The 16,294-nt window shown below is 44.6% G+C and overlaps 1 pseudogene; it reads right to left on the bottom strand.

The window, feature by feature from the left end:
* Positions 1-7,924: 7,924 nt before the first annotated feature.
* On the bottom strand, positions 7,925-13,477 carry LOC109874688 (cap-specific mRNA (nucleoside-2'-O-)-methyltransferase 2-like; annotated as a pseudogene).
* Between the last annotated feature and the right edge of the window lie 2,817 nt (positions 13,478-16,294).

Raw genomic sequence — 16,294 nt, 5'->3', positions numbered from 1 at the left:
AGCATATTCTTGGTGACAGGCTCTGCTGAAACAGCAGATTTTCTGACTTTATACAGTGCACTCTGAGAGAAAGCCAGTCAATTGATTATTGGCACGTTTTTCCAACACTTTTGATAAACAGGGCAAATAGAAATAGGCCTATAACAGTTAGGATCAGCTTGATCTCAACCTTTAAATGAAGGCAGAAATGTGGCTGTCTTACAAGCAATGGGAACCTCCCAAGTAAGGAGAGACAGGTTAAAAAGGTTGGAGATAGCCTTGGCGATGATAGGGGCAGCAACCTTAAAGAAGAAAGGGTCTAAACCATCTGACCCAGATGTTTTTTGGGGTCAAGTTTCGGGAGCTCCTTTAGCACCTCTGACTCAGTGACTGCCTACAGAGAGAAACGTTGTTGCGGGGCAGGGAAAAAACAGGGAGAGGCATTGGAGATAGTCACATTAGAAGGGGTGGGAGATACGGAAATGTTGGACAGGCAAGGAGGCATGGCTGAGTCAAATAGGAATCCTGACTTAATGAACTGGTTATTAAAGAGCTCAGCCTTGTGCTTCTTGTCAGGAACGACCACATCATCAACTTTAAGGGACACAGGCAGCTGTGAGGAGGAGGGTTTATTCTCCAGGTATTTAACCGTTTTCCCGAACTTCTTGGGGTTAGACCCATAGAGAAAGAACTGCTCCTTAAAGTAACTAACTTTGGCCTTCCGGATCACCTGAGTCCACTTATTTCTCATTTGCCTGAACGAGAGCCAGTCAGCATGAGTATGAGTGTGCCGAGCATTTCTCCAAATGCAATTCTTGAGGTGGAGTAACTGCAAGATCACGGTCAAACCAGGGGCTGAACCTGTTTTTAATTCTCATTTTCTTTATGGGGGCAGGTTTGTTAACAATACCACTGAAAATATCGGGGAAAAAAGAAGGTCCAAGCGTCTTTGACAGAGGGGATCATGTCACGGATCTCTCCGGAACTGTCATTACGCACACCTGGTCCCTATTCCCTTTGATTAGTAATTGTATAAGTGTGCCCTTTGTTCACCATTGTCCTGTTTGATTATTGTTCCCATGTTCGTTGGTCGTGTGAGTACCTATGCATTAGTGTAGCTGTTATGCTGTGCGCTTTATGTATTGTGTATTACGGGTATCGTCCCATGACGTTCAACGAGGTTTACCCTCGCTCTTTTGTTTGGGTACAGCCCAGTGTTTTTGAATATGTGTTTGTTTTGAGTGTATTAAAAAACCCTATTTTGTATTCCAGCGCCTGTCTCCAAATCCTTTATACCAGCGTGACAGAATAATCGACCATTAAGGGAGACAGCGGGAATGGCCCGTCCGACGATCCTGCGACTGGTCCGTCAGGCGCCGCCGCAACTTCGGCAGCTGCAACTAGCCCGTCCGCTGCAACTTCCGCAACTTCCGCAGCTGCAACTGGCCTGTCCGACAGCTGCATCGGGGTAGTGATCTCGTTCCTGTTGATCATGTTCCTGTGATCACCCTCGAGGCCGGTGTTGTTGCGCAGATAGTGCAGCGCAAGGAGGGGGGAGTACTGTCACGGATCCCTCCGGAACTGTCATTACGCACACCTGGTCCCTATTCCCTTTGATTAGTAATTGTATAAGTGTGCCCTTTGTTCACCATTGTCCTGTTTGATTATTGTTCCTGTGTTTGTTGGTCGTGTGAGTACCTATGTGTTGATGCAGCTGTTATGCTGTGCGCTTTATATATTGTGTATTATGGTATCGTCCTGTGTCCTTCAAGGTTTACCCTCGCTCTTTTGTTTGGGTACAGCCCAGTGTTTTTGTATACGTGTTTGTTTTGGGTGTATTAAAAACCCCTATTGTGTATTCCTGCGCCTGTCTCCAAATCCTTTATACCAGCGTGACATTTCAAGCTGATTCTATACCATCTTACAGAGGCCAGTTCATGAAGGAAGGCTTGCTCATTAAAGTTTTTTAGGAAGCGTCTATGTAACACTCATCATTGGGAGAGAGAGAGGAGGACCAAGGTGCAGCGTGGTAAGTATTCATATTCTCCTTTTAAGGAAAACGAATACTTGCACAAAAACAAAACATGAGAACGTAACGAAACAGTCCTGAACGGTGAAATACAAACACGGAACAGAAAATAAACACCCACGCAACACAGGTGGAAAAAGGCTACCTAAGTATGATTCTCAATCAGAGACAACTAACGACACCTGCCTCTGATTGAGAACCATACCAGGCCAAACACAAAAACACATACCAGGCCAAACGCAAAAACACAACATAGAAAACGGAACATAGACAACCCACCCACCCAACTCACACCCTGACCTTACTAAAACAAAGACAAAACAAAGGAACTAAGGTCAGAACGTGACAGTCTATGACAAATCAGGACAGGTCATTTCACTGAGCAACCATTACGAACCCAGGCTGTAAAACAGTGATCACTAAGGTCATTACAGAAAACATCAGCCTGATACCTATCAGGATTATTTGTGAGGATAACATCAAGAAGAGTAGCCTTTTCTGCATGTTTGGAGTCATACCTTGTGGAGTTGGTAATAATCTGAGAAAGATTTAGGGAGTCCCATTGATTTAGGACTTGGTCAGGTGGTTTAAGCATGTCCCAGTTTAGGTCACCTAGCAAGACAAATTCAGACTTAGTGTAAGGGGCCAGGGGAGAGTTTAGGGCAGGTAGGGTACAGGCCGGTGCTGATGGAGGACAATGGTACCTAGCAACAGTCAACAAAGAGCTATTTGAAAGTTTAATACTTAAAACCAAAAAATCTAATTGTTTGGGGACAGACTTGGTGGAGACAACCGAGCACTGAAGGTGATCCTTGGTAAAGATTGCCACTCCCCCACCTTTGGAAGATCTGTCTTGCCGAAAAAGGTTATAACCAGAAAGGTTAACATCAGTATGAAAAACACTCTTCCTTAACCATGTCTCAGTAATGATCAACACATCTGGATTGGAGCTGTGAACCCACACTTTCAATTGATCAATTTTAGCGCTAAAAGAAAGAGTTAATAAAATATTTACCAAATATACTAAATAAAAAAAATATTAAAAAGTAACACAATAAAATAACAATAACGAGGCTATATACAGTGAATGTGCGGGAGTACAGGTTAGTCGAGGTAATTTGTACATGTAGGCAGGGGTAAGGTGACTATGCATAGATAATGAGTGGGGGTCAATGTAAATAGTCAGGGTGGCCATTTTATTAATTGTTCAGCAGTCTCATTGCTTGGGGGTACAAACTGTTAAGGAGCCTTTTGGTCCTAGACTTGGTGCTCCGGTACCGCTTGCTGTGCGGTAGCAGAGAGAACAGCCTATGACTTGGGTGACTGGAGTCTTTGACAATGTTTTGGGCTTTCCAAATCATGTCCAATCAATTGAATCTACCACAGGTGGACTCCAATCGAGTTGTAGAAACATCTCAAGGATGATCAATGGAAACAGGATGCACCTGATCTCAATTTCGAGTCTCATAGCAAAGGATCTGAATACTTATGTACATTTGGTATTTCTGTTTTTTATTTTTAATACATTTGCAAACATTTGTTTTCACTTTGTCATTATAGGATATTGTGTGTAATTTAATCAATTTTAGAATTAGGCTGTAACGTAACAAAATGTGGAAAAAGTCAAGGGGTCTGAATACTTATTGGTCATATGGCTTGTGCCATTAGATTAGTCATATTCCTGTCATGAAATAACCAACTACGTTTCAGAGTGTATATTCAAGAATTTATGACAAGTGATGTGCTTATTAGTAGTCCATAAAGCATAGGCTATAGGGAACTTTACGCATAGGCCTGTTTAGCGCTTTGATCTGAGCAAGGCCTCACATCAAAGGCGATTACTCACCCCAAACCATTTTTTGGATCAGAAAATACCCTCTCTATAAATAGGTGCCTCTGCATAAATGGCGAGAAGTAAAGGAGTGGGTGTATAAATGCAAGGAAATTAAAAAGTATTGTGTCTCCATGGAAACTGAAGTAGTGTCAATTAATGGAGCCCAATTGGAGCTCTTAAAAGGATTAAAAGCATGAATAAATGACCCCTCGTATGGGGTCAATAAGCGCACTAATGACCATACTGTAATGCATGAGAGAGGCTTCATGGCATTAGTTTACACTTTACAGTGACAGGAAGAGAAAAGCCACTTGATGGTCCCAACCCACACACCCTCACTCTGAGCTGGGCTGGGGTCACGGTCGTCCTCCTCTTCATCTGAAGAGGAGAGGCGAGATGGATTGGAGGACCAAAATGCGGCGTGGTATATGTTCATCATTAATTTTAATAAAGAAAACACTGAACACTGAAACCCTATACAAAAACAATAAACGAAATAACAACCGTGAAGCTAATGCGAACTGTGCTGAAACAAGCAATCAACATAGACAATCACCCAGAAACAAACAGTGCAACCCAGGCTACCTAAGTATGATTCTCAATCAGAGACAACTAATGACACCTGCCTCTGATTGAGAACCATACTAGGCCGAAACATAGAAATCCCCAAATCATAGAAAAACAAACATAGACTGCCCACCCCAACTCACGCCCTGACCATACTAAATAATGACAAAACAAAGGAAATAAAGGTCAGAACGTGACAGCTGGGGCCTATACAATCACAACCCTTACTGCAAGGGGAGTGTAAGGCCTCCACTTACCAAGATAAATGGAAACACAGGTTTGGGAAAGGAAGATGTGGAATTTACAGACATATCATCAAAGCTGCACATTCATTCATTTATCACACACTGACACTGAGTTATGACAGTAAATTGTCATGTAAGAAGGAGGAGCGAGACTGCAATAAAACTGAGAGGGGTGTTTGCGTCAGTTTCTCCAGCTCACAGCACAGAAATCATAAATACAGAAGACTGACCTCAGACCAGTCCCACCAGTACCATTCCTCATCTAATCATATACACAAACACTAAATCATCTCCATTATGTTGATGGGTGAGAGCTTAAGAGGGATGACTGCAGTAGACCATTAGAGTGTCAGACTATGCAGGCTCCACTTGGTTGTTAAGAGTGTTTGAATTTCATTCCCAAATTTTTGGCTCTGTTCCCAAATACGACCAGTACAGAAGTTCACCTAAGGCACTGTGTGTGTTATGGGACTGCTCTGTGTACCACCATGCACGCATGCACATACCCAGTCACACATATACACACACAGTTGCACATGCACACTTTCAAGTGCACACACACACACACTCTTCCTCTCTCTCTCACAAACACTTACACACACACACAAACACAGACAGACAACTCGTCACATCAGCACAGATTAGGGGAGAAATGTTAATTAAATCAGTAAACACTTTAATCTTTAGGAAACACGAACACACACAGGCCTCATTTGCTCAATACGGCAAATGAAAGACAGAATGTAAATACATGAAGAAAGACAGCATTGCTGAAGAACACTTTAAAGAGACAAAAGCATAGATCATCTGGAGTCAGCAATACATAGACAGTCTAGCATGATGTACATACTCAATCCATAAAACCAGCCGTTTAACTGGGGGGCAGAATGAAATATTTTCAAGTAACGACAAAGATGGATATTCCAATCCAGACTAGGTGTCAGTGGTTAATTTGTTGTTGTTTATTGATGGAAAACACGTGCCATCCAGAGATTTGTGACCCCTCCATATCCTCACACCCCTTCACCTTCTCATCTGATTGGTCAGTCTTTGATTTGGCTGGAGACCCCCCCTCTCCCACTCACCCCCTATATGTTTATTAGCATAGCAACTTTTGTGAGGCTGGACAGAACTCATTCGTTGATCAATGACATAACAGGGGCACCTACTCCTCATTTACCCAACAAGCTCCTCTTGGTTAATCACATACTGGAAGGCACCCCCCCCCCCCCCCCTGTCTTGATTACCAGTCTTTGCCATTGATTTCTATTCTATTTTATTCTATTCTATATTTATTCCTATTTGCATGTTTATTGTAGAGCAAACAGTACAGTGTCCCAGCTCCTCTCACAGCTGCTCTCACAGTTCTCTTTCGGAAGGCTCTGCCTGTAGCAAGCATCTGGGGAGAAAACAGAATGGGCTCAGCAGAACAACTGCGTCTCACAAACCTCTTCACGCGCCTCCCTTTCTTCCTGCATCTCCCCTACTTTCATCTTCCTTCGTTTTCCTCTGTCTCCTTACTCCCTCTCTCTCTTTCCTCTCTCCCTTCCTATGTCTCTTCACTCTTCTCTCTCTTTTTCTACCTACTTCCTTTAAATCTATTCTCTCTCTTAACTGAGCAAGTGTAGGGACAAGGAGGGTTTGCTGAATAAATCACAGTTTGAATCACACAAACGTGTACATGCATGCATCTAGGGGAGGGTGACTGCCTCTGTCCTGTTGTTGTTGCTGCAACAGAAAACAGCTTTTCACTGTGCTTTTCTTTGGTGTTTATATCAAGTCTGTGCATTCCAATGTGTCTCAGTGTGATAGTTTGTCTCAGGGGATACCAGCCACAGAATGGAGCTGTCATCCCCACACTCCATCATTCCCAAAATCTAGACCTTCACCAATCCATCATTTTCAAACAGAAACACACTGTGGCACATGTATCATTCCAAAAACCCAAACACGCTGATACTGTTATCATTCGAAAACCCTGACACTGTAAACCATTTATGTCTGACACACTGTCACTATGCCATGTCAATGTCAGTCTGTTATTATAGCCAGGGTTGGAGACATCCCATAAAAAGTAAATACCCCCTTTCACACAATGGCTGACATCAACACACAAGTATAACCTGGGCGGCAGACGTGGGGCATGGTGGACAACATCACTGGGGCATAGGGTGGGATTTGCAGAGTGTAATTTCCCACACAAGCCCCTACATCTTCAATGGAGCACTGAAAAGGGATTACATTTACAGTAAATGTCACCCAATCACCTGACCAATCTCTATCTTTCTCACCAATTTAAGCCTATCATAACTCATTGTCATCTACCTCGCTTACCCACACACACTATTTCACTCTGTGACAAATTAATCTATAGTATATTACACAGACAGAAGTTAATCAGTAAACTCACACTGTCACACAGACATAATGTAATCAAATGGACATAGCTTTTCCATGTTCAGTTGATGCATTTGAAACTCTCCAAGCTATTGTTAGTGTGTCTGTGTGCATGCATGTACACGTTTGTGTGATTCAAACTGTGATTTATTCAGCAAAGGCAATGTGTGGGTAATGACCTTATACCAGGTCAGTGCTTAAAGTGTGAGAATGTGTGTGTGTGACCCTGTAGAACATTAGCCATCCATCATATGGTTCACCATTTAGCCTCATCCACACAGCAAGATTCTGATAAACCAGACATAGAAAAAGACTAACACTATTCTCTGTTCTGCTGTTGCCTCACTCTCTCACACGCACATTCTGATCTGAGTGAACCTGCAGAGGGGTGGCTTGTTTCCCTCTCCTTTTCTGTTCATCCAGACATCTGCTCAGTCCTTCATTAGTAGTCGCTGGCATGTGAATTTTGCCAAGGGAGATGCTAGTTGTTCAAATATTACATAAAGCTGCCGACTCGGCTACTCTCTCCCCTCTCCAAACCCCATCTCTACCCTCACTCACAGATGGTGAGTGGATTTGGTTAATCGAAGCAAAAGCAGGGATTCTACTCAGAATCATTCAATGGTTCCATTAAAACGATTCATTAGATCACACTACACTCACTGAAGCCCTCCACTCCACAGCTATTGAAATCAACAGAGATGAGTTTGTAGTGGAGGAGTGTGGGGGGAAGAGGCTGAGAAAGAGAAGGGGGGGACAGAGAGAACGTAAGAGAGAGAGGAAGAATGTGAAAATGACAAACTGAATGTGTTCAACATCTACCTATAACATGTACTGACAGAACATTGGTACTGTATAAACAAGGCTCAGGGCTGTAGCTCAGAAGTTTGCTTTATTGTGCTTTTGGATGGTTTTATAAAAACAAATTCAGAGCATAACAAAGAGAAAGAAGAATCATCTACCAGTATCTTTCTTTACCCTGATTTCAGAAGCTTGTGTTCATTACAGAGCACCCCTGGGAGTTCACACTCACTTTGGTAAGCCTTTGAAAACCCTCTTCCCGAAGTAGACACCAGGATTGTCCTGACAGCTTCTGCTAATGAAGACTTTTCACAAATGGCTATGTTCCAGGCTCTTTGTTGTGAATAGCTTGAACATAAATAATCGAACTCTACTCCGTTTCTGTTCACTAAAGTAAGGCAAAACGAGGCAAGAATTCAATTAAGTCAATATTTTTTTTGAGGGAATACCACATGCACCAAAATATTATAAATCACTTGAAATATTCAAAAGAACAAATCTAAAAAAATGTAATAGTTTTTTCAAAGGCAACCAAAACATGTACAAAACCAATACAAAAGTATATAAAAACACATTTTGTGGACACATCGACTTGCACAACATGTTCCCAAAACCCAAAGTACAACATTTTGGTCCAACCATTTTCTTCAATAAAGTATCTGACCACATAGGCTACCTGTTCTACTGGATGCATCATTCCAAAGAAAACATAGAAATGCAGGTTAGACTGGTATGAGACATTTCAAGGCCAGCTGTGCCACGGACATTATCAGATTCTACATAATCAGGTATTCATTTTTAGTTTAACACCAGGTGTAAATGGGGTCTAAATATAGATGCCGTAGAGGCAAGACTACATTTTCTTCAAACCCCTGCAGAGTGAAACAGCGTATGCACGGCTAGCCTTCACAGCAGTCCCCAGGTAAAAACACAGTCACACAATCTACTGTATTGAGTCACTTCTGGTTAGACAGTGTCAGGAAAATTACACAAAAAAGGCATTTTAACGTCTAACAAACTGCATGATAATGTTTTTATTTAAATAGTGAAACTAATATGAAATGTATTTTTTTTATTTCAAATAACTTGAATCAGCAGTACATGAGTTGTGCTGTCCTAAAAATACATTAGATCAGGGACCCAGGGAAATGTGACCAAATGTTGTCCTAATTTGAACTGTTGACAATCATTTAAAAAAATAATCACAGCACCAATCAAAAGATATCAAATAAATTTACTTCACCGCATTGCTTGCCTCTAATTTTCATCCAAACAGGGACCAAATGTGCCTTTATAAATAATGAAAGTTGTAATGTCCAAAAACAACCCCATCCCACTTCTGTGATACAGATCTGAAGGGACCAGATGGGATTAAGTTTATGGGGGGCTTCCACCCATCCACTTCCTTCACATCTGTCAACACTGATGGGGTAGGGGCTAGAAAAAATGAGCTAGTCAGTGCTTGTTTTCAGGCCAGGCTATGGTACAATCCACTCGAGACACCCAGAGCCCCTTCTGTTGACCCCAGCTAAGCCTCCATGAGCAGGTGCAGCCATTGATGGACGATGGCTGAGTTCATGGTCCACAGGAACTCTGTCAGCTCTCCTTTGAGAAGCTCCATGGGAACAAACTGGAGTACCTGTCTCTGACCAACAGGAGGCAGAATGTCAGTGTCCTCATCCCCAATGGCCAGGCAGCCCATACGCTCCTGCACGTCACCGAGGTGGGGAAGGAGTCGAGCGGCAGCTCAACAGAACCCCACACATACCAGCACCCCCCCCGCAGCACCTGGAGGAGAAGGACACCTTAAGGTGATGGAGCGGAAGGACAGGTGGAGGCAATGGATGGTTGCCGCAGTTACGCGGGTAAAGGTGCAGAGGGGCAGGAGGAGGGCGTCGCCGGGTCCCATGTAGTGCAGGGAGAGCAGGACGCAGCACAGCAGGTCTCTCTGATATTGTGGCTCCCCGTCATGCAGAGTGGTGCAGGCCGTAGGTGGTAACGAGGGCTCCGAACGGAACTCCAGCGCCAACTCCCCAGCCTACTCCTCACAATCCCCCCAACACGATGCTCTGCCAAAAACTAGGCACTTTCGGTTTCCCTTGCAGGAAGTGATGTCACATAGGGCTGCCACCTCAGAGAGGATGGAGGTGGTGGTACAAACCATTGGGCAGGAGCTACAGGGAGGGACCAGAGTCCAGGCAGGGCATGCCTGCTCCAATGCTTCATTGAGGTGGTTCAACAAACCCCAATCACAGAATGGTGAGTTCCTGACTACAGGGAGGGTCGCCCCCCACTATCACAAACCAGGTGTCCATATGACATTCTTCCAGCGGCCCTGCCAGCACACAGCATGCCCCCGTGCCCTTCCACCCAGGCAGCGTTGCGGCCCTTCCCAACACGCTCCTTCCAGCCCAGGTCCTGCAGCTCTCTCTTCTGGCCCAGGGACCTCCGACCCGTAACGCTGCAACACGCTGGGGCCACTGTTACGATACAAGCAGCAGGCCCGCGGCAGAGAACTCACCTACAGGCAGGAATATGAAGAACAGCTCAAGCCTGGTTTGGAATTTTTATTCAGAAGTTTGTATTAAACAATTCACTGATACTAAATGACAGATCCACCAAAATGAAATCCAGGATGTGGCCATCAGTCACTGAATATCTCATATTACACTCATCAAATGATTCTGAAATTGTAGATAATTATTATCCTAGCACTTTATGTCCAACTAATGGTCAAAGGGCATCAGCAAACTTTTAGCACTCTAAAGGCTTCGCTATCTACTTTAATTAACTTTGCACATTTGCCACTCTTACCTGGAAGCGCTGCAGGTACTCGTGAGCAGTGCAGTCCCTGATGTTTTCCAGTCGTTGCCTCTGCTTCTCATTGAGGCCCTCAAACAATTTCAGGTTTTCCCCAATCGTCCCTGTCTGTAGGGCATGGAAGTAGGAGCACGCCTGCTCATGTTGCGCCAGGAACGACTGCGGGAGGAGCTGGCTGGGGAATAGGGCTTCACGGGCAGCCAGGTCCGGCCAGAAGTGACAGATCAGCTTGGACAGCAGGGGCCTCACAGCCTTCCTACCATCGTAGTGAAGACAGACGACGTACACCTCAGAGTTCCCTTCTTTGCTGGTGCCCGGTTTGAAGACGCTGACGGAGCGTAAGCAGCAGTATAACAGGTAGAGCAGACAGAGGGAGGAGTGCTCGTACAGAGTGAACATCTTTAGTACAAACAAGCCTCCTGGGCCCAGAAGGAAGAGTGCGGCCACAGCCTCGCAGTAGTGCAACGATGCCACCAGGGCCTCCTGCTCATCAGGAGCGGGCGATTCCCTGATCCACCTCTACGCAGACGACACCATTCTATATACTTTCGGCCTGTCTTTGGACACTGTGCTATCTAACCTCCAAACAAGCTTCAATGCCATACAACACTCCTTCCGTGGCCTCCAACTGCTCTTAAACGCTAGTAAAACCAAATGCATGCTTTTCAACCGGTCGCTGCCTGCACCCGCATGCCCGACTAGCATCACCACCCTGGATGGTTCCGACCTAGAATATGTGGACGTCTATAAGTACCTAGGTGTCTGGCTAGACTGCAAACTCTCCTTCCAGACTCATATCAAACATCTCCAATCGAAAATCAAATCAAGAGTCGGCTTTCTATTCCGCAACAAAGCCTCCTTCACTCACGCCGCCAAGCTTACCCTAGTAAAACTGACTATCCTACCGATCCTCGACTTCGGCGATGTCATCTACAAAATGGCTTCCAACACTCTACTCAGCAAACTGGATGCAGTTTATCACAGTGCCATCCGTTTTGTCACTAAAGCACCTTATACCACCCACCACTGCGACTTGTATGCTCTAGTCGGCTGGCCCTCGCTACATATTCGTCGCCAGACCCACTGGCTCCAGGTCATCTACAAGTCCATGCTAGGTAAAGCTCCGCCTTATCTCAGCTCACTGGTCACGATGGCAACACCCATCCGTAGCACGCGCTCCAGCAGGTGTATCTCACTGATCATCCCTAAAGCCAACACCTCATTCGGCCGCCTTTCGTTCCAGTACTCTGCTGCCTGTGACTGGAACGAATTGCAAAAATGGCTGAAGTTGGAGACTTTTATCTCCCTCACCAACTTCAAACATCAGATATCTGAGCAGCTAACCGATCGCTGCAGCTGTACATAGTCTATTGGTAAATAGCCCACCCTTCTTCACCTACCTCATCCCATACTGTTTTTATTTATTTACTTTTCTGCTCTTTTGCACACCAATATCTCTACCTGTACATGACCATCTGATCATTCATCACTCCAGTGTTAATCTGCAAAATTGTAATTATTTGCCTACCTCCTCATGCCTTTTGCACACATTGTATATAGACTCCCCCTTTGTTTTCTACTGTGTTATTGACTTGTTAATTGTTTACTCCATGTGTAACTCTTTGTTGTATGCTCACACTGCTATGCTTTATCTTGGCCAGGTCGCAGTTGCAAATGAGAACTTGTTCTCAACTAGCCTACCTGGTTAAATAAAGGTTAAATAAAAAATAAAATAAAATATAAAAAGAATCAGGGTTCCCCTGGCAGTCAAAGCTCCCGTCCGCCGTCACCACATCAATACTGAGCATGTTACCAACAAAGCCCTGCAGCTCCAGAAGGTGCCTCTGTCTCATGATGTCGCCTGTGTTGTCCGAGCCAAAGAACCACCGTGTTGGCAATGAGGCAGTCGTCTGTGGTGGTGGTGCCCCCTCCGTTGGCCTCGTGATAGGGGTTGAGTGTGTTGGCTGCCCAACTCCAGTCCCAGTAGCGCGTGTGCTCGCTAGTTGAGGTAGTGGTTCAGAGCGGCAATGAAAGACCCTGGAGCCTCACACAGGTGAATAGTGTTCAGCTCCCCGCTCTGCAACTCCTCCTATGGCAGAAGGTTGAAGGTGCCCAGGATCTCATAGAACGTGCACCAGGCCTGAGTGCAGATCTCGGCATTGGCAGCGGTTCGCACAGTACCAATGACCTTCCCGGCACGGTTGGTGGAATTGGTATGTTGGTGCCAGACTTCCAGATCCTTATCGCTAAGTCGGTTCTTCACCTCATTTAGTGACGTCTTCAGGGTCTGCAGGAGGATGGGGTCCTGGACCAGGTGTCTTAGTGCTTCGCTGGGGTAAACCAGTTGCCGGTTTGACATATGTCCTGACTTTATTGAAGAGTTCTCTGACCTCCGCAACCACTTCCGGGTCAAAGGCTTCCACATCGGTGGGCTGCTGTCTGACAGCTTTCCTCCTCGCTCCCCAACTCATCCTCTCCACTGGACACCCAGCCCAAACTCATCCTCTCCACTGACATCCACTACACTATGCAATGCATGCCCTGCAAAATGTAGATTATATCAGGTAAATGTATTTTATTTACACCCGTATTTGTTGACTTTTTAGTTTATATGCATTAATGCCCGGTCCCAGCTCTGCGTAACTACTGCCGTCACTCTATATATGCATGGGCAGCAGTTGATTACTGATTCATATGTCCAGCTACATTGTTGTTAATGTGATTTAACTATGATGGAATAGTAGGCCTTGCCTTATGTTAAATGGACATTTGGCAGTGTACATTAATCATTTTCTGGGGCGGCAGGTAGCCTAGTAGTTAGAGCGTTGGGCCAGTAACAGGTGGATCAAATCCCCGAGCTGACAAGGTACAAATTTGTTGTTCTGCCCCTGAATAAGGCAGTTTACCCACTGTTCCTAGGCAGTCATTGTAAATAAGAATTTGTTCCTAACTGCCTTGCCTAGTTAAAGGTTTTTAAAAAAAAATCTCAAGCAACAGGGTGTGTTCGTAAATTCAATCTGGAGTGCCAGAGCACGCTGTAAATTCAGAGCGTTTCACTCTTGGAGCATTCAGAGCGCACACTGGACGCTCCGGCCAAAGAGTAGGGTTGAGCCGAGCGTTCTGAACTCACAACCGCAGTCAATCACCCAAGCGAACTGGCTAACGTTGGCTAGCTACTTCCAGACACAAATGAGAGAACACCTCTGACCATTTTACTCGCCATAGCAGAGCTGGTTAGGCTGTTTTCACATTATTCAGAGCTTTGGTGACTAACTGTGGCAACAATTTAATCACGTTTTTTTTTGCCGACGGCCATATTCAACGAGTGTTGAGCGTTCGTAATTTCATCACTTATTCTGGGCCCTGTCACACTGACGAGTGCTCTGAAATCGGAGTAGAGCGGATTTACGAACGCACCCAGAGCAAGCAGGCAGGTCAGCTTGCTACACCTGACTAACCTACTAAATAAAGCTAGTTAAACGTTAGGCACATTGTATGAAATGCCTTAAGGCGAAACAAGTAAGCGAAATAATTTATTTAAATTGTATTGCTGGCTATAATACATATTTAAGGGATACATAAATTAGCAAGTTGGTTTAAATGGTCACACACCCCTCACACAGGCCAGGACATGCTTCTGTGAGTTGCTAACAGCACATGTGTCCCTCTCCTTGCAGGTGCAGCGGCATAGTCCAGGTTGCTAAACAGGAAACTACGGGTCGCCTTTTAGGCCTAAACGAATTTCGTTAGCTACCTACGTCAAGGAACATCTCCATCTCTGAATAACATTAACTAGCTACTATACCTTGCTTGTTTACTGTACACACACTTCCATAACAGGCACACTATTACAACGCTTACGGTTGTTACCTTTTGTTTGTAACTTTAAAAAGTTTACCGCCGTAATAATACTAACTTTGTTCAATGGTCGTAAACTACACAACTCTGATTCCTACCTAGCAAATTATAAATCAGATAACATCCTTTTTAGCTAAGCACAGCTGGCTTCTCAGCAGACACTTCCCTGCAGCTGTGTGTGGTTTGTCCCGAGAGTGAAACAGATGTACCCCCGAATATATATATTATTACTTTTTTTAAATGTGTATTATTCTTCTTCGGTGAGGTTTAACGGCGGTTGGCATTCAATATGTTGCATTACCGCCCCCAAATGAACTATAGATCCATTACACTTTAGGATACGAGATTGAAAAGGGAATCAGAAAAAAATAAAAACATTCATTTTTTATTACCCCATCAACTAACTTAATACTCATCAAAACCCATCACCTTATTCCACTTCTTTAACCCTCTCTGATCCTACCTCAGGCCAACAGCCTGGGAAGATGGGACACTGCTCCTCAACACACCCTGTAACTCTTCTGAAGTTAAAATCTCATATACCCAAATACTTCTCTGCAACATATATTTTCTGTGATTTACTTACCATTTCTGCAGTAGAGTTGATAACCATTACTATGAATGCTAAGAAGCTAACCTTACTGAAGCATAACTCACTGATTGGCCTATCTGTCTGTACTGGCACAAATCTACTACTCACTGGAATCCTCTCAGGATCCCTCACCCTTGACCCATCCTCCTCCACTTTATTCACTGCCTCAGCATATGACACCCCCTTCACAAATCCACTACAGGTTACCTTTAATTGACTTAAGATTCTTCTTCTTAGGGATTGGGTTGGTGGATCACATCTGACTTTTAAGGTGCATACACCTCCACCTACTGTACTGGAGGGTGAGGCCAGGCACAGCCTAACTACACAAAATTGTTCCTTAGTCCTGTTCCTCTAAGAAAGTGAAATAGAGCCCTAAACACCACTTCCCTCCCCCCACTACACCACCCACCCTGTCCAGCCCCTCTAACCCTTTCACACAATCTCTCCCTATCTACGATATATAATTCCCAAAATATCAACACATGCTCCACCGTTTCTTCCACCAAACAGTCATCACACAGACCTGTTTCATGTCTCCTTATCACAATGTGGCATTCAAACCTGTATGCCCAAACCGTAGTCTACTCCACAGAACTTCTCACCTACATCCCATACTCCCTACTTCTTCCTTTACTGATCGTTGCACGTGATAAAATTGGCTCCCCTTACTACTAGCATCCCACTTCCTTTGCCAAAAATCGAGTCCTTTTGATCGAGGACTTGAATTCCCTGCGGCCCAGTGGGACCTGAATATATACCCCCTCTCGCCTCACAGCACTCTTAGCCAACACATCAGCCTTCTCATTACTCTCCACACGCACATGGGTGAGAACCCAGCAAAAGCTTACCACCACTCCCATCCTCTCCAATCCCATTAACAGCAACATCATCTCCTCAAGCAAGTCTCCCCTATCTGACCTCTTCACACTACTCAACACTGCAGCCAAATCAGAGCAGATCACCATTCTGAATGTTTCACCTCCTCCACCCATTTCAAACCTATAATCAAGGCCATCAACTCGGCCCGCATACACTGACACATAATCAGTTATCTGCTTGAATAGTATAACTTTGTTCTTCTTCTTTAAATGTGTATTGGTGGATTGCAACCATGATGTGCATACACTGCCACCTACTGTACTGGAGTGTGCGGCCATTCAAGGCCTCCC

The sequence above is a fragment of the Oncorhynchus kisutch genome, linkage group LG3, assembly GCF_002021735.2.
Source record: "Oncorhynchus kisutch isolate 150728-3 linkage group LG3, Okis_V2, whole genome shotgun sequence".
In the NCBI taxonomy this organism is placed as follows: domain Eukaryota; kingdom Metazoa; phylum Chordata; class Actinopteri; order Salmoniformes; family Salmonidae; genus Oncorhynchus; species Oncorhynchus kisutch.
This window is presented reverse-complemented; position numbering and strand designations above follow the sequence as displayed.